The sequence below is a fragment of the Orycteropus afer genome, unplaced genomic scaffold, assembly GCF_000298275.1.
Source record: "Orycteropus afer afer isolate SDZICR_OR568_19922 unplaced genomic scaffold, OryAfe1.0 scaffold00073, whole genome shotgun sequence".
NCBI classification, from domain to species: Eukaryota; Metazoa; Chordata; class Mammalia; order Tubulidentata; family Orycteropodidae; genus Orycteropus; species Orycteropus afer.
In genome coordinates, this window is record NW_006921660.1 from 5,500,888 (window position 1) to 5,527,614 (window position 26,727).

The following is a 26,727-nucleotide window of genomic DNA, read 5'->3' on the forward strand; positions in this document are numbered from 1 at the left end:
CTTGTGGTGGTTATGTTTTTGTGTCAACTTGGCTAGGTCTTGTTGAGTGGCTGGGCAGCTGGATGTAGTATTCCCCATGATGAGATTGGAAATCAGCTCCATAGTGGGATCTACCACAAGCAGCTGAGTAGCTGCCTTTGGGATATGGTCTGTTTCCCGTATATAAGAAACAGCTTTGGGAATGGTCTCTAGCCTATGGCATGCTTGGACCCTGTATGTAGCTGTGTCATTGCTCAGCAGCCTGCTATGCTCTGCTGACCTTGGGACTTACAATGGACTTAAGTTAATGGCCTGCCGTGTGGTTTGGTAACATCAGAACTGTGCCTTTTTACTTGTCAATCTTGGGACTTCTCAGCCTCAGCAGCCAGCAACTGAGTGAAGAAATGCCTGTAGCTCCAGTGGGCCAGGAGCAGGAGGCAGAGCTGGACCCCAAGTTTGAGGGGCTTTCACCCAGCCCCTAGAGCCTGGCACTTTGAACTTGGACTTAAAGCCTCCAAATTGTAAAAATAAACTGCTGTTTGTTAAGGCCATCCCATTTGTGGTATATTCTTGTCAGAGTGGCACTAGGTAACCAGAACAGTTCTATTATCTGTTCTTCCTTAGGGAAGTTTCCTAGATCTTTATTTTGGTTACTTGCTGGTGCCATCCTGTTTTTTCTTTTGAACTGAAGTTGTCTATTGTCTGCAAGATATTTTGCAGTTGTTGTTTTGATTTTGTGTTGGTTTATTTCACCATGATTTTTTGTTTTGCTTTGTTTTGACATATGCTGGCAGGTGGAGCAGATGTGCTTCTTGGGTTGCTAGTTTGGTAGCACTGGGATGCTTTCCACATGTCTCTGGGTGAGTGAGGTAACTGGTAGGAATGTGGGTGCAAGTCTCTTTCTGTTGGTTGTAAAGAGGAGCTCTGGGTGGGATAAACAGGGTTTCTTCACTGTCTTTCATAGATCCATTGGTACAGGACTGAATGGTGGTAAGGTAGTAGATGGTAGGTATAGTAGTTATAGCTGACTATTGGAGACTTAATATCTGCCTCCTATTAGATGGGGTGAGAGCTCTGGTGGCACAGTGCCTAAGGCATTTGACTGCTAACTAGAAGGCTGCCAGTTCAAACATACCAGCCACTCCTTGGAAGGAAGGTTGAGCGATCTACTTCTATAGTGATACCACCTCAGAAAGCCAAGGAGGGGTCGCTAAAAAATGAGGGGTATATGAAAAGAAAGATAGGTAAGAATAAAAGAAGAAGAGGGGGAGGGATAAACAAACAAACAAACAAAAAAGTATAAAAAAGACAAGGAAAAAAAAAAGGTGGGGGCTGGTGCCGCTATGGTCAGGAAGCAGTTGTTATAGCACGTAGCTGTGGTATGATCCATGGGACCACGTGTCCATGGATGGGGCAGGAGCCTGGTGCACATGTGCACCTCCAACAGAGGAGGACATGGGAATAGCCATCTTGTGTTCTGTGTCAATGACACAGCTGCAGGCAGGCCGAGCTCAGGCACTGGCTCTGCCTACTTGGGCATGATGCAGTGAGTGGCTACTGGTGGCCAAAGAACTGAGCAGATGGGAGATGGCAGATGGGTGTTCTAGCTACTGGGTTGGTGGGGGTGGGAAGAGGGCTCACACTTGATCATCTGAAAGGTCATAATTCACTGGTCTGGGCCTGGTGCATTTCAGGTTGCATGCAGCTGATTATACAGTTCCTACCACTCTCAGTCAAGTGGAGAGCTACGTGAAGTTCCAGCATCTCCAACAGTCACAAAACAGGCCTTCCCCTTTCCATGGGCCCCAACCCAAAAGACTAGTGTTCACTAGTAGTGAGCTTTTTTATCTGCCTTCACTCACTCTGTCATTACTCTATGGTAGCCTGCACCCCTGGAAATCTCACCATTTCCCTGCATTTTATTCTCCTAGTTCTAGCTTGTTCACCTTGATTCACTCTGGATCTGGACAAAGTATGCATCTGACCCAATGTGTATTCTGTGAAGTTGATTTTCTCCTTGCCCATGTATGATATATTCTCTGTCTCAAAATGGCCATGCTTTACTGGGCCCTTACTTCTTTCCTCCAGTCACTGTCCTTGCTCCTTCTTCCTTTCCAATTGGTGCTTGACCTAATTCTTTATCCTTTCCTTTGATGCTCAGAGTCCCAGGATCATCATCTGTATCTGTTTTGCTTTGTTTTTCTGGGTCTGTATTGTAGAGGGAATGGGCAGAGTGTGTCACAGGGATGGCATCTTGTCTCCAGCCTCAAGATGATTTAAATATATATTAAACAAACCAGTTTGGGATATTATAGGATTCAGAACCCAGAGTGGCTCTGCTCTGTGATTTCGAGCCAATTTACTCAACCTCTCTCTCTAAACTCAATGTCTTCATCTGTGAGATGGAGATGATAATAGGTATCTGTGAAGGTAATCAACAATCAACAACAAAAACCAAACTGTGCCATTGAATCAATTTCAACTCATAGTAACCCCATTGGGTTTCCAAGGCTATAAATCTTTACAGAAGATCTTTATGGAAGCTGACTGTCTCATCTTTCTTCCATAGAGTGGCTGGTGGGTTCGAATTGTCAGTCTTCTGGTTACCAGCCAAATACCTTAACTACACCACCAGAGCTAGTGTTAAATAGCCATACATAAAGGTGGTCCTTGCCCATTCTGATGACTGTTGTAAGTTGAATATCTGATTTTGTAAAGTTTTCATTATTATTGTCTTTTATTATCAGTATCTTTATAAATCGGATCTTTATTTGTCTTTGGGTATTGGAAGCATTACATGTAAATTTACAGATATATTTTAATACCTATATACATGAAAATGCACAAATCAAAAAATAGAATGGTTATAGGTATAATTGATGGTAATGTGAATACATCGTATGTAGGGGACTACCAGTGTAAAGCTCTTAGCACTGAGTGTGTTATATAGTAAGGGCTCAGAAAATAATAAAAAGCTTAAAAAGAAAATTAAGACCTGAAGATCTTAATGTAGTAACATTGATTTTACTTATTAACCAAAGTGAAAGTAATGAAAAAAGCACTAAGTTATTTCTCCTCAATGAAAATGATGGTTTAAACAGCAGGAAGCTGAACTATAGATATGATTCATCGTGGAATACAGATTTACAAGCTTTCTCAATAGTGTTCTATAATGTATGCAAGGGATCAAAGAAAGAACAGAGAAAAGATATTTCAGATTTACCAATAAATTGGAATTTGCAGAAGCCTTGTATGTTACATTTGAATGTGTAGATTCATATATTTATTAAAGTTTAGCAAGTGCTAGCCACTCCTCCCCTCTTTTATTGTAGCTTTCATGACAGATTGTACTTTTTCTGTGTTGTTCTTAGGTAAATCAAATAAAATTATTTCTATGTCAATTTATTTTAAGACTATTCTCCAACACCATCCCTAACTTTTTTATTATTAACTTCCCATCATCTAGTGTCGCATGTAGGAACACATAGTAAAAACTCAAATCAGCTGCTGAATATTACAGGATAGAAAATCATTTGAAAAAATGAACAATTACCAAAGTTGAAGAATTCCTATACGGGATTATCCATTGCAATTTCAGTTCTTGTATATAAACTCATTTGTCTACCAGAAGAAAAGAAGTTGATTCTTTATTCAGTTTTATTTCAACAAGATTGGCTGGGAGTTATAGTGAGGAGAGGAAGAATGAAGAGAGAAATGGTAACATACTTGTGAAAGAGAGAATGTATTAACATATGAGAATTCATAACTTTTGTCTTTCCCCAACCTACTAAAGAGGGTTCCTGTTTCTCTCTTAATCTTCTACCCTAGCCATTCCTGCCACTGACAGGATACCTCCTGGGCCAGGCTTAGTTCACTGACTTTGCAGAGCAAAATCAAGAGGAAAAGGGAGGAAAAGAAATGGACTGGAGCCTAAGGTTGAGGAGGTTTTCTTGTTTGGGGAGGGGTAAGCAGAGTGAGTGAGTGGGAGGGGAATAAATGAGACAGTGAATGGGAGAATATAAAAAGAGGTTGCGTAAAAGGAGTGGCCTATTGGACAACTTTCAGCCTCAGGAAACAGCATAGAAACACCTGAATCATTTTAAAGTTATTTTAGTTGTTAAACTAAGTTCTTTATAGTGCTGAATGACCATATCTACTACCTATTGCGGAAGTTGGTATTGGTAATGACCAAGGAGTGCTGTCTTGCTGTCTTCATGTGTCATTCCAACTCTGGACAAGTATTCCTGAGACAAGGCTTTGTACACATCTCTGTATTCTGTCAGCTTTCACACTAAAGCAGTCACTGAACCATTCGGTCATTTTTCAAGGGTGAAATGCAATTTAATAAAGGTAAAAAAAAACATTACACTGCATTTTTGTATACTTACACAGAGAAAAAAAAAAAAAAAAAAACCTCCCTAAAGAAACTAGTATCCATTAAAGAGGAAGGAAAGTAAGTCCTGGATGCCGACAGGAAAAGAAAAATTAGCTTAGCAAGGCAGACAAGACATTGCTTCCACCTGCTTCATACAGGAAATAAGAAATTAGCCAACTCAGCTATTATGAAGAGGAAACAATCTCACAAGAGCATAACATAGAGAAGCCCTAGTAGGGTTTCTGTGTCTAGGGGAGAAAACTCACGGTGGGAAGAGCAAGAAAATTTTGATGAATTAAAATAGCAACTTGTTAAAGACAAAATCTATCATCAGCTTATTAGTTCTTATCTATTTCCTCTCTTAGATCTATATGCACCCATTGATGTCAAAACTATGCAATCTTACTTTAGGTATATTAGAAATAATATTTAACACTGTAAGAAAGAAAGAAAGCCTGAGGCTAAGTTATTCAAATCCCCAAGCACTTGGCAGAGAAAAGAAGACTCTCTAGCAGTAGATATGTACAATGTATTCAAAGGAATTTTGATGTTTCTATGGTATGTACAACAATCACATCTGAAATCAAGAGACTCAGTTGTATATGGCATCTTAACTTTGAAAGTATTACTATACTTGGAGGCAGTGCCATTTAGTTACTAAGAGGGTAGCACTGGCTGGTGTGCCTTGGTTTAAATGCTTTTGGACTAGTGTGTGATCCTAGCCAAAATATTTAATCTCTTTGCACCTCTGCTTTCTCATCTATATTATGGTGATAACATTGTCTATGCCATTTATTGGAGCTCTGGTGGTACAGTGCTTAAGGCATTTCACTGCTAACCAGAAGGTTGACAGTTCAAACCCACTGGCCATTCCATGGAAGGAAGATGGGGCAAACTACTTTAGTAAAAATTTGTTGTCTTGAAAACCCAAAAGGTTTCCAGTTGACTCGATGGCAGTGAGTTTTTTTGATGTCATGTATTGCAATGATTGAAGAAGGTAATATGTTTAGAGCACTTAGAGTAAAGTAAGTTCTTAGGAAATGTTAGCTAATATTTTTATTTTCAATACTGGTTGGGGATGGTTCACACTTATATAAAGTGCTAGTTTCATTAAATGGTAAAATAATAAATGTCTAAAAATTAAATATGATAAGGATTAAAGATCACAGGTTACCATAATAAGAAATTGAACACAAGATAAATTTAGATGCATAAAATAACGTATGATACTTGCTTTTGCAAGGAGGAATCTCTAACTCATTTTAGCAGCGAGTGTAATGTGTTTTTATAAGTTTATATTATGCTTTATTACTGGTTGTATTTTTTTTAACTTTAATTTGCATTGTGAAAACAGTTTCTCAGAATGAATAACCTATTAGAAAATAGATTTTATATACAAAAATACTCAAATTATTTAGAAATAAGATGTCTGTATATACTTGATCAAACTATATTTTTCCCTCTACTGAAATATGATTTTCCCCCTTTACTGAATATCATGGTTTTGACAAGCATATTATCCACTGAGAAAACTTGGAAAAGTTACATATGATAAAAGGTCTTGCTTTTTTTTTTTTTTTTTTAATAAATGAAATTGTCTTTTCAATTTTAATTCATATTCTCCTGGAAATCCTCTTGGCAATTTGTACATATAGTAAATGTTGAATTCTTCAATTTTATTTATATATTTTAATACTAAGTCATGCACAATAGAATGAACATCAAATGTCAATGACTTAAAAGGGAGAAGATGAATTGAATGACAACAAGGAGAAGTCTGAAAACATAGACCACAATCCCAGTCCCCTTGTTTCATACTGTGTCTGTCTTTATACCTGGTTCTCATTTATTTTGGCCTATATAATTTATCCACAGTATTGGGCTAATGGGATAATTGCATGGGGATAGAAATACTGCACTATTCACTTGCTTCCTCACTTGTTTTGTAACTTTTCATAGTACAAGTTTATTGATGGCTGCACATACATATTCAGTATTTAAGACTATTTTCTGGGCATCTCCCAATCCAGGTAGATGGCCCAGAAGTAAGCTGCTTGAGGGAATGGATCCTATGCTAAAGGTGAGCTGTAAGACCACAAGCTCTCATATAGCTGAATCTACCAGCATACTCACAAGCAGTGTTATAAGCACTTTAAAGATCCATGGTGGCACAGACCAAAAGGTCAGTGGCCTTAATGTACCAGCTGCTCTGTGGAAAAAATGATAAGGCAGTCTGCTTCCATAAAGATTTACAGCCTTGGAAACCCAATGGAGGCCACTCTGAGTCAGAATTGACTTGATGGCAGTGATTTGGTTTTTTGGTGTTTTGGGTGGTGCAGTGGTTAAAGTCCTAGGCTATTAACCAAAAAGTTGTTGGTTCTAACCCACCAGCCACTCTGCATGAGAAAGATGTGGCAGTCTCCTTCCATAAAGATTTGACTCACTGCTATGGAGTCGGATCTGACTCATAGAGATGCATCCTTTGGTTTTGGAGGCGATATCACTACTGAAGTAGATTGCCCAATCTTCCTTCTGAGGAGTGACTGGTGGGTTTGAACCACCAGCCATCTGGTTAGCAGTCAAATGCCTTAGGCACTATGCCACCATAAAGATTTACAGCCTTGGAAATCCTACGGGGCAGTTCTACTATCTACTGTAGGGTCACTATGAGTCGGAATCGACGTTATAGCAGTGGATTTGGTTTCTTTTGGTGTACATCATTTTAAAGATTTGAAAATTTGAAACCTTGATAAGAAAAAGAAAAGTTCTCTTAGTTGTACATAAATGTACCTGTTTGTTAAAGAAAGCTGGAACCCTAAATAGATTTAAATGAATCTTTAATTTCCAAATTATGTGTAGCAGCTTGGACTTAATGAAATATTTATTCAAAATCAACAAACTGCCCTGTAGGAGTCTTTTACCATACAGTCAAGCATTTTATTTAGTTCACTTGGTTCTCACCTATGGCAATTTTGCAGCAGCCTAACATTAGAGAAACTGATTTATTTCAGATCAGGCAATTTAAATAGAATGTAATCTTGCCATACAGGTAAAAGTGCTTGCCCTTGGCTATTACTTAGCCTGACCACAGGGCTTTCTGGAAAAAGCAAGAGCTTTGTAAGTGTCAGCTCATGGCTAAATCAATGTTTATGCATGATGTACCTCTGAATAGCAAACACTTGCTGCCTGTGAGCTAAACAATGTTTTTATCTGTTTGCCTGTTTCTGGTTCTTGAACCACTACAGAGACTGTTGCAAATCTCATTTAGTAACAATTATCTGATGGTATTTCAGAAAAGGAAAGTAGTATGATTAATGAAAATGACACACACCGATTACTTTGTCATGCCAGTTTCCTTGGCAAGAGAGTGCCTCTGTTGAACCCAAGTCTGACCTTTGTTACCTTTAACAAGGTCAAAGGGAATGCTAAGTGCCTGAAAGATTAGCACCTACAAATGCTCCAGTATGTCTTAACTGTGCTGCCTCCTCTAATGAACTGCATGTAGCCAATTAAATAGAATGACACTGCTTTCACCTCTGTAGCAAAGGTGGAATTAAAAACAAAAGATGACATGTTTTCCATTGAAATGTGGTAAGTATAAAAATTGGAAGTTTGACGTGACATTATTCTCTATTCAAAAAAGAAAATAGTAAAAAATGGAAAATCTAAGTCCAAACTGATTAGGTGACTTGCTTCAGAATTCTCCTTTTCTAGTTCACAGCCACAATGTTACTCCATCCTGTTCCACTGAGGTGCCATGCTAATATTTTCATTTTCATTCCAGTGTGACCATGCATAATACCAATTTGACAAAATAATAGTGACTGCTACTATTAAACCAACTATACATTTAAAAATACTTTTGTAACCATGAAGAGATCTTTTTTTTTTTTTTTTTTCGGTAATCAAATAGTATAAATAAGCAAGAAAGAATAAAAGAAAAGAGATGATAATTTATGATGAGATTAAATATTTCATAAAGATGTCTAGGATTCTCCTCCTCAGTTTCTCAGTTTCAACCGGCAAACACTCAAGAACAAGTAGCAATGAAATGAGACCCAAAATTGAGTGACTTGTATTAGCTATGAAAAAATGTCAGAACTGAAGTCAGTGCTTAATGATGAAATCACTTCTTTTATCCTCCCCTCCACACCCATCTATTATAGCAGACTGCTGCTTTTTTTGGATCAGTAGTATTTACAATTTCATTTAAAAGCAATGGATCTTTTTAACTTGATTAAAATTAAGAAATATGTGCATAACTACGAAGACAAAAATTACATATAATTTCATCAGTAATTTCTATTAAGAATGCTTTCTCACAGAAAAAAAATGAAATAAAATAAAAATAAAAATTAGAAACGTTGACATCCAATTTAAGGAGGCAATTTTCATGAGCATTTTATTTTCTCCCATGCCATGTGCATAATCCACCAACATTGTTTCATGTGGTCAATGACTCCTTTATTGGAAATTCTAACTGATACTGAATGTGAATGACAGAACAGTATGCTAGAGGGTCACTTTTAAACTTTTCAGGAGAACTTTTTTTTTTTTGCATAGAAGTTTCCAAGAGGATAGAGCAAAACAAAACAGATCTCGTTTATTAGGATTATACTATATGCATTTGTCAATGATTTTTTTTTTTTTTCTATAAGAAAAAAAAAAAATCCTCTTCTGAGGACTGGATTGTTAATCTTCATCTGAATTTAAGTACACATTAGTTAAGCAGGCATTCATTAATTGTGGAAGTTAGACTAGAGGTGCTAATTGTCTCATAGATAATATGCAAAGCTCCTCCTGCAGTCATTAGACTTCAAATAGTTTCTATAAAGATTTGTTTTATTACAAAAGAAAAAAATAGTATTTATGTGAGATGACTGCAGGTATATCTCTGATTGATTCAAAGATTTGAAATAAAACTGCATAAATGAATATACTCAGAATACTTGACCTAAATTCCCTTCTCAGTTTTAAAGGAAATTATAGTTTGTACCTATCTCAACTGTCAGAAAATCCTCAGCTGATTATTTTCTGTAATTGTATAATGATGTACTAAAAATACAGCTATAGTGTTTTCTTAGCCCCCTTCCCTACATACCTGATTCCTGGATGGAGGAATAGGTAGGGCACTGAGTGGACACAGCAAATCCCTTTAGCACCTCATATGGTCACAGATTGACACTAAACTTTATCTCTAAAATGTTCCTTTGTTCTTCAATTAAGAACAACTTTTTTTTTCTCTAACACGTAGTCTCCAGCAATCTCACCTAAAGTCTGTTTCTAAAGAAAACAAGTTAAAATAAATAAAAGTAATTTTCATTTAGACTCTTCAATTAGGTTAGCATCAGTAAATTACCAGAGGGAACACAAAAAATAGATTCATATTCTTCAGGTTGTTTTTTTTTTTCTAAAGCAAGGCACAATTGTGCTTTGAACAAATAATTGAAAATCATGCGTTTTTTTTTTTTTTTTTTAAACAACAGAGAGTAAAATATATAACTTCTAGGACTGGAAGGCACCTTAAAGATCATCTTGATTGTACTGGAATGGAAATTGAGGTCCAAAGAAGTTAGGTGATTTGCCAAGATCTTACTTCTAGTGTTGGCAGTTTTAAGATCAGCATCTTGATCTGCTAGTTTATATTACAGTATTAGATTTTCTATTCCACAGTGCTTCTCAGTGCATAATCTCGACACCAAAAATATAATTTTATTAAAGCCTTGACTTTTCTAAATAAGATGACTGGTATTCAGGAGTATAGTTATTTATTTGGAGAATATTGGAATGATTTTATTAAATAAAACCTCTAAATGCATGGGTTATTTGGTAATATAATGTAGAGAAAAGATTTTTGGGATCAAAATACGTAAGTAGAAATATCTTTAAGAATTAGAGTAGAACATGGAAGGAATCTTCAGAATTAGGTTTCAACTGTTTTTCCTAGATTTTGACCTTGGGTGCTTGTACATCTCTGAGGCTCAGCTTCCTTACTCACAAAGGAAGATGTAATAAATTTTATCTTAAGTGCGTTTTGTTTTTGTTCTTTTTGGGAGACCATAACTGAAAAATACAGCTAACACAGTAGGCATTTAGTACATTTTAGTTCCTCCCCCTTTGCTCTTAGAAATTAATATTAAAGGGAACACAGTCTGGTGGAAAACCTGATTATTTTGCATATTTCACTTGTGTTTTATAAAACAAATGAAGTAGAAGCAAGAACTTTGGAGAAATCTACTTTAAATATAGGCTGATAATTTCAAACAAACAAACAAACAAAAACCCTCCTCATTTGGCTTAATTTGAATATATATTACAGGAAGATTAGATTCTCTGTCCTCCTCCAATAAACTCCCTGGTCTCCTTGAAACAGCAGTAGGATGACTGCAATAGTCAGTCCACTCCTGAACAAAAGACCTTGCCTACTTTGGCCTTATCACTAGTTGCTGTCAAGTCAATTCTGACTCATGGTGACCCTACATACACAAACTGGAACTGCACTCTAGAGTTTTCAATGACTGATTTTTCTAAAGTAGTTTGTGAGAACATTCTTCCCAGAAGCCTCTGGGTGGACTGGCCCAACTTTTCAATTAGCAGGCATCACCCAGGGATTCCACCATAAGCCTAGACATAATTTTATTTGAAGATTCTGAGGCCATAGTTCTGCTTTGATAATTTTCAGTATCAGGAGGGATGGGAGCTGATGTATAAGACATAAAGAGAGAAGTTAGTTGATTATAATTTTTTTTTTTAATTTTTATAAAAAATTGTTTAAAAAATGAAATCTGGCTTAAAAAACTGCCCTTGTTCTTCCTTTGTTTCAGGCATTCTGCCTTTGTTTGCTGGCATCCTTAGGGTTATATTGTCTGACTTGCACTCTCCCCTCTGTGTTCTTAAGGGGTCAGAGTGCTGAAATACAGTTTGAAGTGCTAGAATCTAAAGTTCTGGGTTCAATCCTTGCTCTTTTAACTCACTAGCTGTCACCCTGAACACTTACACTCTAGAGACTCAGTCTCCTCATCCATGAAATGAGACTCATATTAACTCAGTGTGTATAACTGCTTATTGACTGTGTAGAGAATGTTGAGCCAGGCCCTGTGCTCATCAATAGATACATCAAATTTTGTTCTTTATTTGAAAGTCTACATTAGACGTTTATTAGGAGTACATGAAAAAGACAAAGAAAAGTACTCCATATGAGTTATTGTGATATATTAGTAAACTAAAAAAACAAAAACAAACTTACTGTCCTTGAGTGGACCCAACTCACAGAGACCCCTCCTTGGATTTCTGAGGTGGAATCACTAGGGAAGTAGATTGCCCAACCTTCCTTCCGAGGAGTGACTGGTGGGTTTGAACTCCCAGCCTTTTGGTTAGCAGTCAAGTGCCTTAGGCACTACACCACCAGAGTTCCTGATATATAAATACATGTTTATAAATCTATGATGTTTGGACAAAACATTTCACATTGATGTTTACTGACAAGATTAGAAGACATTCTTGATACATTTTTCATGCATTCAGTATATCGCTATGGCTTTCTGGAGACAATTTTCCCTTGGTTCAATACACTGGTGAATATATATCAGGTAATAAAGGAAGTATTGATGAGCAAAGCCAGTAGGAGGAAGGGCAGCACCACAGCCAAGGAAAGAAGTTTTGCCTTCTCTTGACTGTGAGCTATTACTCTAAAAGCAATGTACTTTATCATTACAACATTTCTATTACACATCTTATAAAACCCTGACTCTGTTAGCTAAAATGCCTTATTCTATTAGTTCTTAATGTACATTGATACCTGTAATGTAATTCCACCAGTCTTATAATTCACCACACTATGTTGTCATGAGATGTAAAAATAACAGTCTTTGAAAATACAAACACAATCTAGCTTTAATGGCTCATTTACACATGGCTATATTTTGAATTCTTATTCTAAATTAAATATTCAGAATAGCAAAATTATAGTCATACTTGTAGTAAATGTTCTTTTAACCTACTACATTGAAAAAAAGAAAGTCCTCTACTAAGTTCTTGCTGTATTAATATAATATTATCAGCATTACTATTTCCCTGGCATAAATGGTTCATTCTCTTTGGGCGTAGTGGCATTTGACTGTAGTCAAGTTCCCATTACCTGGCAGATTAGCAGTTTAAAATTTTTCTTTTTCTTTTTTAATCTATAATGTTACCCTCATGAAGTACTTACCCAAAACCAAAGTCACTGCCATCAAATTGGATCCAATTCATAGTGACCTCTCCCTGATTTTCTGAGGTGGTACCACTATGGAAGTAAATTGCCCAATCTTCCTTCTGATGAGGGGCTGGTGGGTTTGAACCACTAGACTTCTGGTTTGCAGTCAAATGCCTTAGACACTACATCACCAGAGCTTGGTTGACATAAAAGGATATTTGTCTATTCTGGTTCACAATTTGGAAGTATTTCAGTAATCTCTCTGCTCTAGAGAAGATATGAACAAGTAAACATGTATAGGAGCTCCATGTTCAGCACCAGTATGGAAAATGAGATGATCAACTCTCAAAACACAGTAAAAAGTAAGATAGGATATGCCAGGAAGAGAAAAGAATGAGAAGTGGAATAAGCAAACCAAATTCCATTTATTTGCTTGCTCTTCTGTGAAGTCCCAACATACTAGAAATATTATGTTTAAAAGCTCTGGTAGCATAGTGCCTAAGGCCCTGTGCTCACCAGAAGACTGGCGGTTCAAACCCACTAGCCACTCCTCAGAAGGAGGATGGGGCAATGTACTTCCATAGTGATATTGCCTTGGAAACCCAAGGAGGGGTTGCTATGGGTCAGGGCCGACTCGACGGCGCATAACAACAACAGGATACTTAAAAAATAATTATAATGAACAGACTGATAAGAAACAATCATTTTTTTATACTTTATATTTCCTTGGAGGTATGGATGAAGAGATTTCATGTCATGTACTTTGGACATGTTTTCAGGAGGGACCAGTACCTGGAAAAGAACATCATACTTGGTAAAGTGGAGAAAGGGTCAGTGAAAAAGAGGAAATCTCTTAACAACATGGATTGACTGTGGCTTAAACAATGGGATCCAACATGACAACGATTGTGAGGATGGTACGGGACCAGGCAGTGTTTCATTCTGTGGTACATAGTCAGAACTGACTCGATGGAACCTAACAACAACAGAAGATATCTTCTATGCTTTCTGAAGCAATCAAAGAGCCGCAATGGAACCAAAATGAAAACAGTCTACCTACATCTTAATGATGGGCTGATTTGAAGAGAACAGAGATACAAATACTGTGAAGTAGTTTGGCTTTGAAATTAAGGTGACAGAGAAGCAGTTGGAAAGATATTGAAGTTGAGGGAGAATTTTCTTCTTTCTAGAATGTCAGAGTGTTAAATAATAATAATAACAATAAACAGTCATTGATAAATATATTTTTTCTCTATATACAGATGAAAGCAACAAATAAGAGCAAAAGTTAAATTGAACAAATTGACTGATGTCAAAATAAAGCTGTCTATTCTCTTCCAGAGAGCCTTCTCCAAGGTGTTCCTACTCCCTGGTTGGGTCACAAGTGTTTTTCTATGGTGTTCTAAACTTATCTCTACTTCAACACTTTTTGAAAAAAGGATTATGTCTTATTCGTCCCTGTATCCTTAGATCTAAGGAGTTCTGGTGGTGTAGTGCCTAAGGCATTAGACTGCTAACCAGAAGGTTGGCAGTTCAAACCCACGAGACACCCTGCAGAAGGAAGACTGGGTAATCTACTTCCATAGAGATTTACTCCATCAGAAACCTAAAGGGGGTCACTATGAGTTGGAATTGACTTGTTGGCAGTGAGTTTGGTGAGTTTTTGGTATCCTTAGATCTAACACAGAGTAGGTACCCAGTAAATGTTTGTGTTTGTATACATTTAAAAAAAAAAGAACTTAATTGAAGTGAGAATTTATTTTTTGTTTTATACAGTGATAGCTTTAGTCAGCAGCAGATCTTGAATCAAATCCTGGGTTTCCTAGGTCATTAAGTTGTAGGCTCTTGCTGTCTCACTCCCTCTGTGTGTGTGTGTAGATCAGAAACCAAGTTATTTCCAATTTTCCCACTACCCTTCATAATAACAGCTGACATTTCCTGAAACCTTACTATTCTAAGGACTTGACACAATAGAATGTTGTTGTTGTTGCTGTTTTGCCATCGAGTCGGCCCCGACTCATAGCGACCCCTCTTTGGGTTTCCGAGGCAGTATCACTACGGAAGTAGGAATGCCCAACCTTCCTTCCGAGGAGTGGCTGGTGGGTTTGAACCGCCAGCCTTCTGGTTAGCAGTCAGTGCCTTAGCCACTATGCTACCAGAGCTCCTAACAATAGACACAATAGAATAATCTCATGTAATTCTCTAAACATTACTTTAAAATGGGTATTATCACAGTATCCTCATTTTAGATAGTGAAGTGAAGGCTTGGAGGAACTAAGTAACTTGTCCAAGTCTTCAAACATTTTGGCTAAAGAGTTTGTGCTGTTAATTATTATGATCTGATCATTCAAGAATATCACCATGTTTTGAAATAAAATACAAATTAATAAAACAGCTTTGTATATTATAGGCCTATCCAAGAAGATCTAGTCAATCAAATCTCTACTGATGACTATCACATTAAAGGCATTAGTAGATGCTCATTCTATGCTACATGCAGAGGGAAGAACATCACCTAAGTTCCTCTGCCTGAAGTTAGGATCTCCAGAGGGGGGATGCCAATGCTTAACTGGATACTATGATGAGCTCTCACAAGGAACACTACAGATTTCTTTCTGTCCAGACCCTCATGTAGAGTTCTAGTCAAGTTCCCAAGCTCTGAGTTTCTGGAGCTTAAAAATGAAGACTCCTGAAGCTTTCTTTTCTTTCCTTGAGAACAACAATAATTCACCTTCAAAGTGAGGATACCATTTAACTGTCCTCTTCCTGGATGGCTACACGTTTCAGTCATGTATGCTGAGATCACATCAGGCACTCTGGGCTATCTCTACTAGGTGTCTAAGGAATGTACTGTCAGTGGTAATTAACACAGAAAAATAAAAATCATGGATGATAGATCTGATTAAAAACAAATAAACCTGACAGGTCACCTCTGAAATCCTGTGAAGTTTCTAAGACAAGTCATAGAGAAAGGAACATTTTGGTTTTTAACCCCATAGACACACCCTATAAATGTGTGATGGGATATTTAAAATGAATATTTCATTCTTAACTACAGTGTACTTCTTTATAGATCACATTCAGTTTAAATAATTATAAAGGATGGATATTGTACAACACCAAATGTAAAACTTGACATTTTTGGAACTGACAGATCTGGTGAAATTGGTATGTTACACATTGTCTATATAATAGGGAATGGCAGAGAACAGGAACTTCTCTGATTTCCCAGATACTCATCCTGTCTTCCTATCCCTTCTAGAAAGTTCTAGTGCTTCTTCTAGAACTATTCTTCTCAATATTAGTCATGTCCCATCTTCCCAGCTTCTATGATAAATGTACCACTCTTCAACTCATCTGAAGTCAGCTAGCTGTTGTAAGGTTGATATTTTACCTTGACGTTTTAATTATATTATTATGCAAAAAAGATAGATGAATTACTAATAACAAAATTTCAATAGCAGTGAAGACCCTCTGAGGCATCTCACATCACTGCATGCATGCTGGCTCTCCTTCCAACCACAGGACCACACCTCCGCAGAGTCTTTGGTCTTGTAATAATAAGGAGCCTGGGTAGTGTAACAGTTACACACTTGATGATACTGAAAAGTCGGTGGCTCAAAACCACCAGTAGCTCCATGAGAGAGCAATCTAGGAATCTGCTCCTATAAAAACTATAGTCTAGAAAACCTATGGAGTAGTTGTACTCTGTCACATGTGATCAGTACGTGTCAAAAAAAGAAAAAAAAAAAAAAGAAATGAATCTACAGTACAAAATAACAACAACATTGCAATAGTAGATCTTAATGTTTCCCATTTAAATTAACTGTCTATCATGGATTGTATTGTTTCCACCAAAAATATGTGTTAAATTTGCTTGGCCATGATTCTCAATATTGTGGGCTTATCCTCCATTTTGTGATCTGCATCCATTTGATGATGTGCTGTATATCCTAACCTCTATAAGTCAATGAGAATGAATCAGTGTGAGGTATGTTCTGAGTCTCATACTTACAAGAGGGTATGACTGAGCTCATGTCCTTACCAAAGTCACACCCTTGCTTGGGTCACATATTTTATCTTATAGGAGCTAAAAGGAGAGAGAAGTGATCAGAGAGAGAGGGGACTCGCTATTACCATAAAGAATAAGAGCCAGGTGGGCACAGAGAGAGTGTCCTTTGGACCCAGGGTCCCTGTACTGAGAACCTCCCAGACCCAGGGGAAGATTGACATCAAAACATATGGAAATCTCCAAGGACTGCTAGATCCATGGATGCTGAAAAGAGAGAAGGACCTTCCCCTAGAGCAAGTGCCCTGAACTCATACTTCTAGCCTCCTAAACTGTGAAAAAATAAATTTGTTTGTCAAGGCCACTCACTTGTGATATTTCTGTTGTAACAGCACTAGATAACAAAAACACCATCTATGTACACAAAGGCAGAAATTTTCACAAATATTCTAATACCAAACTAAATCCTAAATAAACAAATGCTCACTGCCATTGAGTCAGATTTCACCCATAGTAACCCCTCCTTGGTTTGTCCAGGCGGTGTTTAGATTGCCCAATATTCCTTCCAAGGAGTGGCTTGTGGGTTTGAACCACCAGCCTTCGTTGGCAGTCAAATGCCTTAGGCACTATGCCAGCCGAGCTCCCAAAATAGTACTAAATAAAGTATGCACTAAGAATAATAATGTAAATATCCATACACTCAAGACTTCCATCAGAGAATATGTGATGAATCTTTTGTTTTGCAGTAAAATGCTCAGTTGCATGCATCTTATTAGAACTTTGAACTGGTAATTACCTTGAACATTAGACTACAACCTAAAACCCTAAACCATGACACAATGCAATGTTACACAATTATTTTGAAGCCTCTGACATCTTATACATTAGCCTCTTAGACTTGTAAATGATGAAGTGTAAGACAACACAGCGAAAATTAATTGTGTATGCCAAACACTTATTCAACAGTGACTCTTTTGCAGAATGCTTGAATATCTTTACTTGAGCAAAATTTGCCAAGTTGATTATAAATGTGATATCTTACCTCTTAATACATTTTACAATTTGCACATAATGGTTCCAAGGGAACTTGTACACCATAGTAAATCATAAAATTCATTTTGCTTTGCATCAATTCATTCATCCATGCTCCAACTAATCACCTCATTTCAAAATTCAATAAACCTAAATACCTGGATTTATGATGCTTTGTCAGAATTAACAAGGGAATATCAACAATGTGGAATTAGAAGTCTATTGCAACTTAAAGACAAGCACCTAGTTGAAAACAATTAAAAAGACTCGGCAGCAATAATTATATCCACAGTGTTAGCAAATAAAATAAATTAAAACTGATTTAATTTCTGCTCTGGGAGATGGGGGGAAACACAGAAAAGCCTTAATTTAGTCAGTTAAAACACTGAAGTTGTTTTGAAGTAAAACTTTAAAGTGACTGTGAATTGCGCTTGTAATAGTAACTGTTTTTAATTGCAAATAAAAATGCATACACTGGTGTATTTTTAAGAATGTATTGGTTGGTCACATTGTAAAATGGTCACAATAGTTCTTGAAGCTTTTATTTTCCTTACACATTCTGATGGTAAAGACCTTTTTGCAAGATTTATTTATATAAATCACGCAATTACAATACACAGTCTAAAAAGAAAACGTCTTGTTTAGGCAAGTTAAAGCACAGCTCATATGAAGGGGCCCCTTGTGTTAAAACTGCATTTTCATACTCATTTTGTAAAGACGTCATTCATCTTCCACATTAAATATTTTGATTATATAATCCTGCTATGAAATAATGTCTGTAATGCCGCTATAAAAAGTACGATTTTATTGTGTGTGTGTGTGTGTGTGTGTGTGTATACATACACGTATACAAGCTTATATTCACTACTGTGAGTTGGGAAGCCAGAGAGAAAATGTACAACTATATTTACTTCCTATCTCAAAGTAAAACCTAAAGACATCAAGTTCAGCAGCTATTCTTATTCATTGTCTCTCAGTATGTATTTAAATTGAAATAATTTCTCTGCTAATAATAAGGGGTGTCTTTGCATTTTATTTTTAGTGTTGTCTTCATATTGTAATTGCAATTGTAAAATGACATAAAGAAGAAATGTAACGGGCAGGAAGATACATAGCGAGTTTAGTAAAAAGAAAGTGAAACGAGAAAGCAGTCATATATTTTGTTTTAAAAAAAACGTTCAAATAGCTATCTGATTGTTAGAGTCACAAAAGGTCTGTACGGTTCTGTTGCCCCTTTAATTAAATTCTTAGAAGTAATCAGATGCAAAATGACAAATGTCAAGAAGAGAACATACCACTGCTGAATAATTTTATCATTTATACCTATAACTGTCAATCCACGAAGGGCTATTTTTTATATGTCACCTAAATCATAAGAGCTGGTACCTTTTTCTGTGATTCATGTTAGCCCTGTTCTATGATTTACTGCTGAATTATTTCCTTTCTCTTTCAGGGAATTTTTTTATTATTTATTTATTTATTTTATTTTATTTCTGTGATTAATCTCTCTGGTTTGAATGAGCAAAGCTTTTCAGCTGAGTGAGTGTCACAAATTCGTTGAGTATATATATATTTTCTGTATGCTTTATATATATATATATATATATATATATATGTTTTTTAATGTGCTCAGAAAAGACAATTATTTATTTAAAGGCTTACATTTCTATTAAAAAAAAATCCTTGCTTAGCTGAGTTATGTATTCCAGGCTTTTCTTCTAGAAACAAATGGTCTTTGCTTTGACAAGATGTGGTGACAATGGTTATTGGCAGTGATACCACACAATAACAGAGCTTTTTCATAAAGTCAATGGCCCTGGTTTGAGTGATTTAAGACAGCAGAACATCTTGATGTCTTCTTTCCTTGTGTGAGAGAGTGGTTAATAGACCTTTTCTGTGTGCATGTGTGCTTTCCTGCTGATTCTTGGATACTCACATGCCTGCCCTCTCTGTGAATGACTTACAGCCTCATGCCTGAATTTTAGTCCTTTGAACAGGGAAAACAGATGTTTCAAACTACTTTAAGGAGCCCCATCAACTAGATTCTGCTGCCATATTGGGTTCCTGGGAATCACATTTTATTTCAGATTGACATGTCCAATATGCACAAGGAAATCCCTCAGAAAACAATTGAAATCCCCCTCCCTCAACCACTTCCACACTTTTTCCCCCTGCTTCTCTTACTAACAAATTACTTCTACTTTTCACATTTATATATCTAATGCTTAAGCTTACTACCTATGTATTGTGGACTGAATTGTGCCTCCCAAAAAAGGGCTGTAACTTGTAACTGTATAGTGGTTATAATGCCATTTGGGAAAGATTTTGTTATGTTAATGATACAATATTAGTGTAGGGTGTGTTTTAATTCAATCTCTTTTGAGAGATAAAAGAGATTAAACAAGCAAGTGAGCAAACAGAGATGGGGAAGAGAGATGTCAAGCCGCATGAAGACCATTCAGAAGCAGAAGCTCAAAAGAGACGCTGATCTTCCTCTAGAGCCTACAGAGAGAAAAAGGCTTTCCCTAGTGCTGGCACTCTGAATATGGACTTCTAGCCTCTTAATTGTGAGAAAATAAATTTCTGTTTATTAAAGCCATCCACTTGTGGTATTTCTGTTCGAAAAGCACTAAAATCAAAAGATTGAAGCTGTTACGGATTTAATTGTGTGTGGAATCACAATCATTGCCCATCAAAGCAGCAGTCAAAAAATCAGGTGACCTATTGCATTGGGCAAATCTACTACAAAAGACCTTTTGAAAGTGTTAAGAAGCAAAATGTCACTTTGAAGACTAAGGTCTGCCTGACCCAAGCCATGGCATTTTCAGTAGCCTCATATGCATGTAAGGACTGGACAATGAATAAAGAAGACTTCAGATGAATTGATGCATTTGTATTGTGGCCTTGGTGACAAATATGGAATATACCATGGACTGCTAGAAGAATGAACAAATTTGTCTTTGAAGAAGTATAGCCAGAGTGTTCCAAAGCAAGAATGGCAAGAATTCATCTGTCGTACTTGGGTCATGTATCAGGAGGGGTAAAATTTTGTGAGATAAAGGATTTTTTAACAGTTGTGTTATAATTTTCAGATGATTTTTGCTGTATCTAAAATGCTGGCATGTAATAGGCATTTGTCACCCATAGAAAGAATAAGGCCTGTGGGCCAGCACACTCTCCTGCATTGTTCACTTCTTCATGTATTCCCTTGATTATTCCCTTGATCCATTCCTTCAATAAGAACCTACTGTTGTACACATAAGGTGATAAATTCAGACTTATAGATAAATAGGGAGCCCTGGTAGCATAGTGGCTAAGGCACTTAACTGCTAACCATAAGGCTGGTGGTTCAAACCCACCAGCCACTCCTCAGAAGGAAGATGGGGCAATCTACTTCTGTAGTGATAGATACTGCCTTGGAAACCCAAGGAGGGGTCGCTATGAGTCGGGTCCGACTAGATGGCACACAACAATAACAACAATAGACAAATAATCTTTATGTGTCTCAAGTAGGGGAAAGAGAAAGCAGCAGAGAAAATTTGATAGATTCCCCATTCTGAGGCAAAGTGTTAAGCTAGAGACTGAAGGTAAACAAGATGAAATGCAATCCTGTGAAATGGAGAAGTGAAATGGAAACAGAAACGAAAATCTGTTTTTTTTTCTTTTTTTTTTTCAAAAATTAGTTCAGAAACTTTGTTGTCTAATATTATTTTGATCAATAGTTGAAGTCATGCATTTAAACCCTGAATGCTGCAGTTTCTGCTGTTTGGGCTACATATATTCATGGACATGTACAGTTATGCATTCAGTCACAGGCCCCTTTTCAAGAAACAAAAAATATTGCTACCCACTGTTCATTTTACAACAGGAAATGTTGAAGTAGACAGTCAGGGGACTGCAATGACATTTATAGGTCAGGATGCACATTCAAATGTAAGTTGATTTTCACTATAGGGGATGTTAGACACAATGGGAGCTGCTTGCAAAACTCTAAGGGCTGGCTTTGAACAAGAACAGAAACACTACTTATTTATTTTTTAACCATAGACTACCTGTTGCCTTGGAATCAATTCTGACTCTAGATGACTCTATAAGACAGGGCGGAACTGTCCCACAGGGTTTCCAAGGCTATACATTTTTATGGAAGCAGACTGCCACATCTTTCTCTGGTGGAGTCGTTGCTAGGCTCACAATGCTGACCTTTTGCTTAGCATCCAAGCGTTTTTACCACTGAGCCACCAGGACTTCATAACCACAGACTACAACATATGAGTTGGTTTCTATCAAATGAAAAACTTAACTTTGTTCAGTTTGAAGACCTGGCTTCCACAAAAATACTGACTGTTCATTTCCCCTCTGGTCATTATCAATCTGATAATATTGAATTTACTTTGTAAAGTAAGTACAGATAAGATGGAAAGTTTAAGAAAGGTTTTGACTTAGGTGAAGAAATTCACCCAAGAGAAGAGATTAACAATCATGCTAAATTTTAGTTTAGACAGTATCTTTACTCTGGTTATCAGATTTTGACAGTCTTATGAGTAGCATATGAGGGTGATTTCAATAGTCCCTATATGCTATTGAGTTCATGTGTCAGAAATTTAGGGAATTTAATTCACAGCTTCTGAAGGTGTGTGGACAGAGAACAATGATATTGCTGGATTTTCTGCACCATGTAAATTATTAATTTATGTAAATCACTTATAACAATGCCTTGCAAATAGTAAGCACTCAATAAATGTTTGCTAATATTATTATTTATAGAATATAATTAATGTTTCATTCAAAGATTGAATGTATGTATGTATTAGAAAGGTGTTAATTTGAATGAAATGCAAAGTGTCTGCACTTGTGCAGGTCTGGGTGAAGTTATCATAATCTTGGATGGGCCTGTCTTTGCAGGAGTCTCAGACTGATCAGATGTTAATGCTGCGGCAGGAATTAGAGTAGAAGCAAGTCCCAAGCCCACCCTGAAGAGGTGCTGGTCCCATGGGAATTTCTGATGTAAAATGCAAGAGGGTTGGGTCTCTGAGTACAGCTATGAGCAAATTGTGCTCCCAGGATTTTATCCAAGCAGAGCCTATAATGGCCTCCATGAGCAAGTGGCCAAAGTCATCACAATTGCCCACACGTGGGTGTCTTTCTTGCAGCATGGAAAAAAAGATGAAAACAAGTCTTCATGGGGAATTCTGAAAGTTTTGTTCGAAATATCTTTTTCAAGAATAATAGAAAAGCAAGTTTTTAGTAAGACTATGCAGCTGTAAAAGAGAGAACAAAGGAAAACAACCAGTCTTAGTTTCTAAAAAAGTTTGTGCAATCTTCATGGCAAAGCTAATTTTGATGAAATGGAAATCATTATATACCCCCACAGATTAGTCATTAGAGTGTAGGACTAAATAGTTTCATTACAATGCAAAAAAGGAACAAAATAACCACTAAATAATAGTCATTTTCTGTAACAGCTGGCATAATGTCTTTGTACTAACACATGTAATGGTCAGCCTTAGTTAAATTGGTATCCTTCTTCCATTATATGCCTATTAAATGGTTTAATAAAATTTTATTTTGAAGGTCTATAAAATTAGTAATTTGTTTGACAAGGGCATATTTCTAAAACTCATTCTATATGTAAACTCCATGCTTTTCTCTCTTTTAATAAGAAGAACGAGGGTAGCAGCATATAAGCAATTATACAGTAAAGCAGAAATCACTTTTTTATAGAAAACAACTATTCATTTAATGAACAGAACAATGTGAAACGAAAATTAAAGTCCAAAAAAGAGGAAGGAAAAAAGAAGAAACCTTGCTTTTTCTAGATGAAAAATGAGGAAGCACTTTCCGAAAAGTAAATTGTGGACTATATTAAAATGTGTAGAAATGATAACCTAACATCAGACTTTGTTTTAATTTTAAAAATTACAGAAGTTTTAAAAATGAAAAGGGGACTTACTCCTAAATCATTTCCATTAAGGCAGATAATAAATGAATTAAATGAAAACAATGACTTCAAAAATGTAGACACATTAATTCTATAAAATTCTCTTTTCCTTTTTTTTTTAAGTACAAGCATATTCGGTCTCCCTTGCTAAACTGTAAATCTCTTAAAACCAGAAGCCATGTCTTAGTTATCTGTGAATTTCTATAGCATCTATCTAGTACAGTGCTTTCCACATAATTGGGCTTAATAAATGTTTATTGAAAAAATAAAGAAGGCTATGGGGAACTTTTGTCCTTTAAATTATGTTAAAAACAGACAGCCTGAAATATAAAGTTCTATCTGAGGTAAAGTAATTTTAGTAGTTGTTACTGAGGGAAAAGAAGAAAAATATTTTAATTCAACAGCAGTTAAGTGACACTGCTTAAATCACAAACTAAAAAGATTTGTAAAGTACTTTTTGAAATAAAAGAACTATCACGAGGAAAATGTATGACTAAGAAGTGTAGAATGATCCTAAACCTATTTAACAGGAAAACCTTGTTCCCTATTATTTATGCTGCCAGGATGTCTGGGTAACACATGTTGGAATTTGAGTCATTCTACTATCTGGAGCTGCTGACTTCTAAACCGTAGATATTACAGTCATTGTTTACTGTGCTTTGCCCACAAAGATGAGTAAAACTTGTCTACCCAAGCTCTGCAAAGGGCACAATGACTCAGAATAATATGCATGCTGATTCAACTTGGTTGATTTTCACTTGTATCCTGAACTTTTGTTTTCTTTTTAGGCAGAAAGATCTTCCATCCCTAAAATATCAGAACAACGCAGACAACCAAACCCAACCCACTATCATTGAGTGGATTCCAACTCACAATAACTCTATAGGACAAAATAGAACTGCCCCAGAGGATTTCCAAGACTGTAAATTTTTACAAAAAACATTTTGTCTCATTTTTTCCCCCAAAGAGTGACTGGTGGATTTGAATCACTGACCTTTTAGTTAGCCACTGATGTCTTAACCACTTGGCCACCAGAGATCCTCTCAATACAGAGAAGTAGTACTGACAACCTGAGAATAATATTTCACAACTCTCAATTAAACGTACTTCCCAGTAACACTCACCAATGGAGATGTGCAGGGGTTTCAGAGTGACTTCTGAAACTGGCAACTCTGAAAAACCTCTACAAATTTTAGGAAACAACTCTACTAACCATTATTTCTATTTTGCCTTCCTAGCAATACAGCACACATGGTCACATCTACAATGTCAAAAACTCATTCCTGGGATGGTTGGAGAAAGGATGGGAATTAATCCTTTGAGATGTTGCATATGGCTTGTTCTTTAAGTATTATTTGGTTTGGATTAGCCTTGCACTTTTGGAGATCTCCAAATTTACATCTTCTGTATGAACATGAATATGAAAACTCCTAACTAAGTTGTTACAAGATTACATCTAAAATATATCTGATAAACTTTAAAAAAAAAAAAAAAAAAGATTTATTTGCCTACAAAAATTGGAAGTTGATTTAACTGAACTTTACAAAGACAATGAGGGTAATGAAATAATATCAACATTTTGTTTGTACTGTAACATAATGTCAACTAACTGAGATGATATATCATGCTCCTGTGGATATAATTTTTAGCAGCACATTAGAAGTCTTAAGTTTGACTTAAAACTGTGCCTTTAGAAATATGAAATTAATGAAATTTAATTGTAATTAGCTGACCAAAACATCCTATTTAAATAAGTGACAATCTTTACTAGAAGAGAATGTGAATTCTACAAAACATTGAACACTAGAAGAAATAATTTTAACAATATTTTATGCATTTAATTGCTTTTTGGTATCTTTTCAGATGAGTGTATTAAAAATAAACAAACAAGTATTAGTTTATACCCTTAATTTGCCCAAGAAAAATGACTATAGCATATATCATTTTTTATTTCTTCTGTCTTAGTCTTGAAATATCACTGAAATCAGTTCTTAGAGAATAATGGTGGCCCCATCAGGGCTGGATTATCCAAAATACAATCTACACCTTGATGCATAGTGCATATTTTAATGCATTTAGGGATTGCCTAAGAAATCTAATGTGTGTCACTTACATCGTCATAGTCATTTCATTTAAAAACACATTCCTCATTTTTACATGAACAGATTCTCAAGAGAAAATGTAAATGAATAAAATGTGAAAACATGAGATTAAAAGTCACAGGATTTATTTTCTTTATATATTGAGAAGTATGAGAAATGGGATACTAGAAAGAAAACAAGAAAAGAGGGGTTTCTATATATCACTTTGAAAATAATGGACTTTTAAACCTAACTTCTCTAACTGTAAAATGTTTGGAAAAAGATTGGGTTACTGGCTCCCAGTTTGCTCCCAGTTCATATTCAGTTCCTGCCATTTTCCCTTACCCTCCCACATACACCCTTGCATAATACTGAATAGGAATTTGGGGCAGGGGTTAGGATGGGAGTAGGGGTATGAAGATAGGCTGGGCTGCATGGAATGCTGGGAACAGCAAAAACAAAAATCTAGAAGTATAAATTTGCAGTGTACTGGGAAATCTAATCCACTCAGGCTTTTAAGTCAGAAACCCTTTGAAGGCTACCCATCCTCCTCCTCCTACCTCCGATAACAATAATATTAACCACTTCTCTGTGTCAGGCAACATGCTTACTTCTTTGCCCAGTTTAACCCATTTAATTCTCACAAAAACCTTATGAAGAAGGCATTAATGATAACTTCAGTTTCAGTGTAGGAAGAATCTTTCTAATGGTGTGCTCAGAGATTATTCAGGGAGTTCCTTGCCTTCCTAACTCAGGCTCTTGGTCACCAGATTATATCACCTGCCCCAGCCAGAGCTGGTTCTATCAGGTTGTATATATTCTGCCTTCCCACTCTGGTTGCAAAGTCCCTTACTACTATCATGGCCTTAAATTATAACTTCCTAAACCACGGTGTCAAATTTGAGTGAATACTTCATATGACTTCATCTCAACTTTTGATTGAATCACTTCAACTGCTTCTGATTTTCAAGGGCAGAATTTCTTAAGGGATGGTCCCAGGAGCAGCAGCATCAGATCAACTTGTTGTTGTTGTTGTTATGTGCCGTCGAGTCAAACCTGACTCATAGCGACCCCTCCTTGGGTTTCCGAGGCAGTATCACTATGGAAGTAGGATTGCCC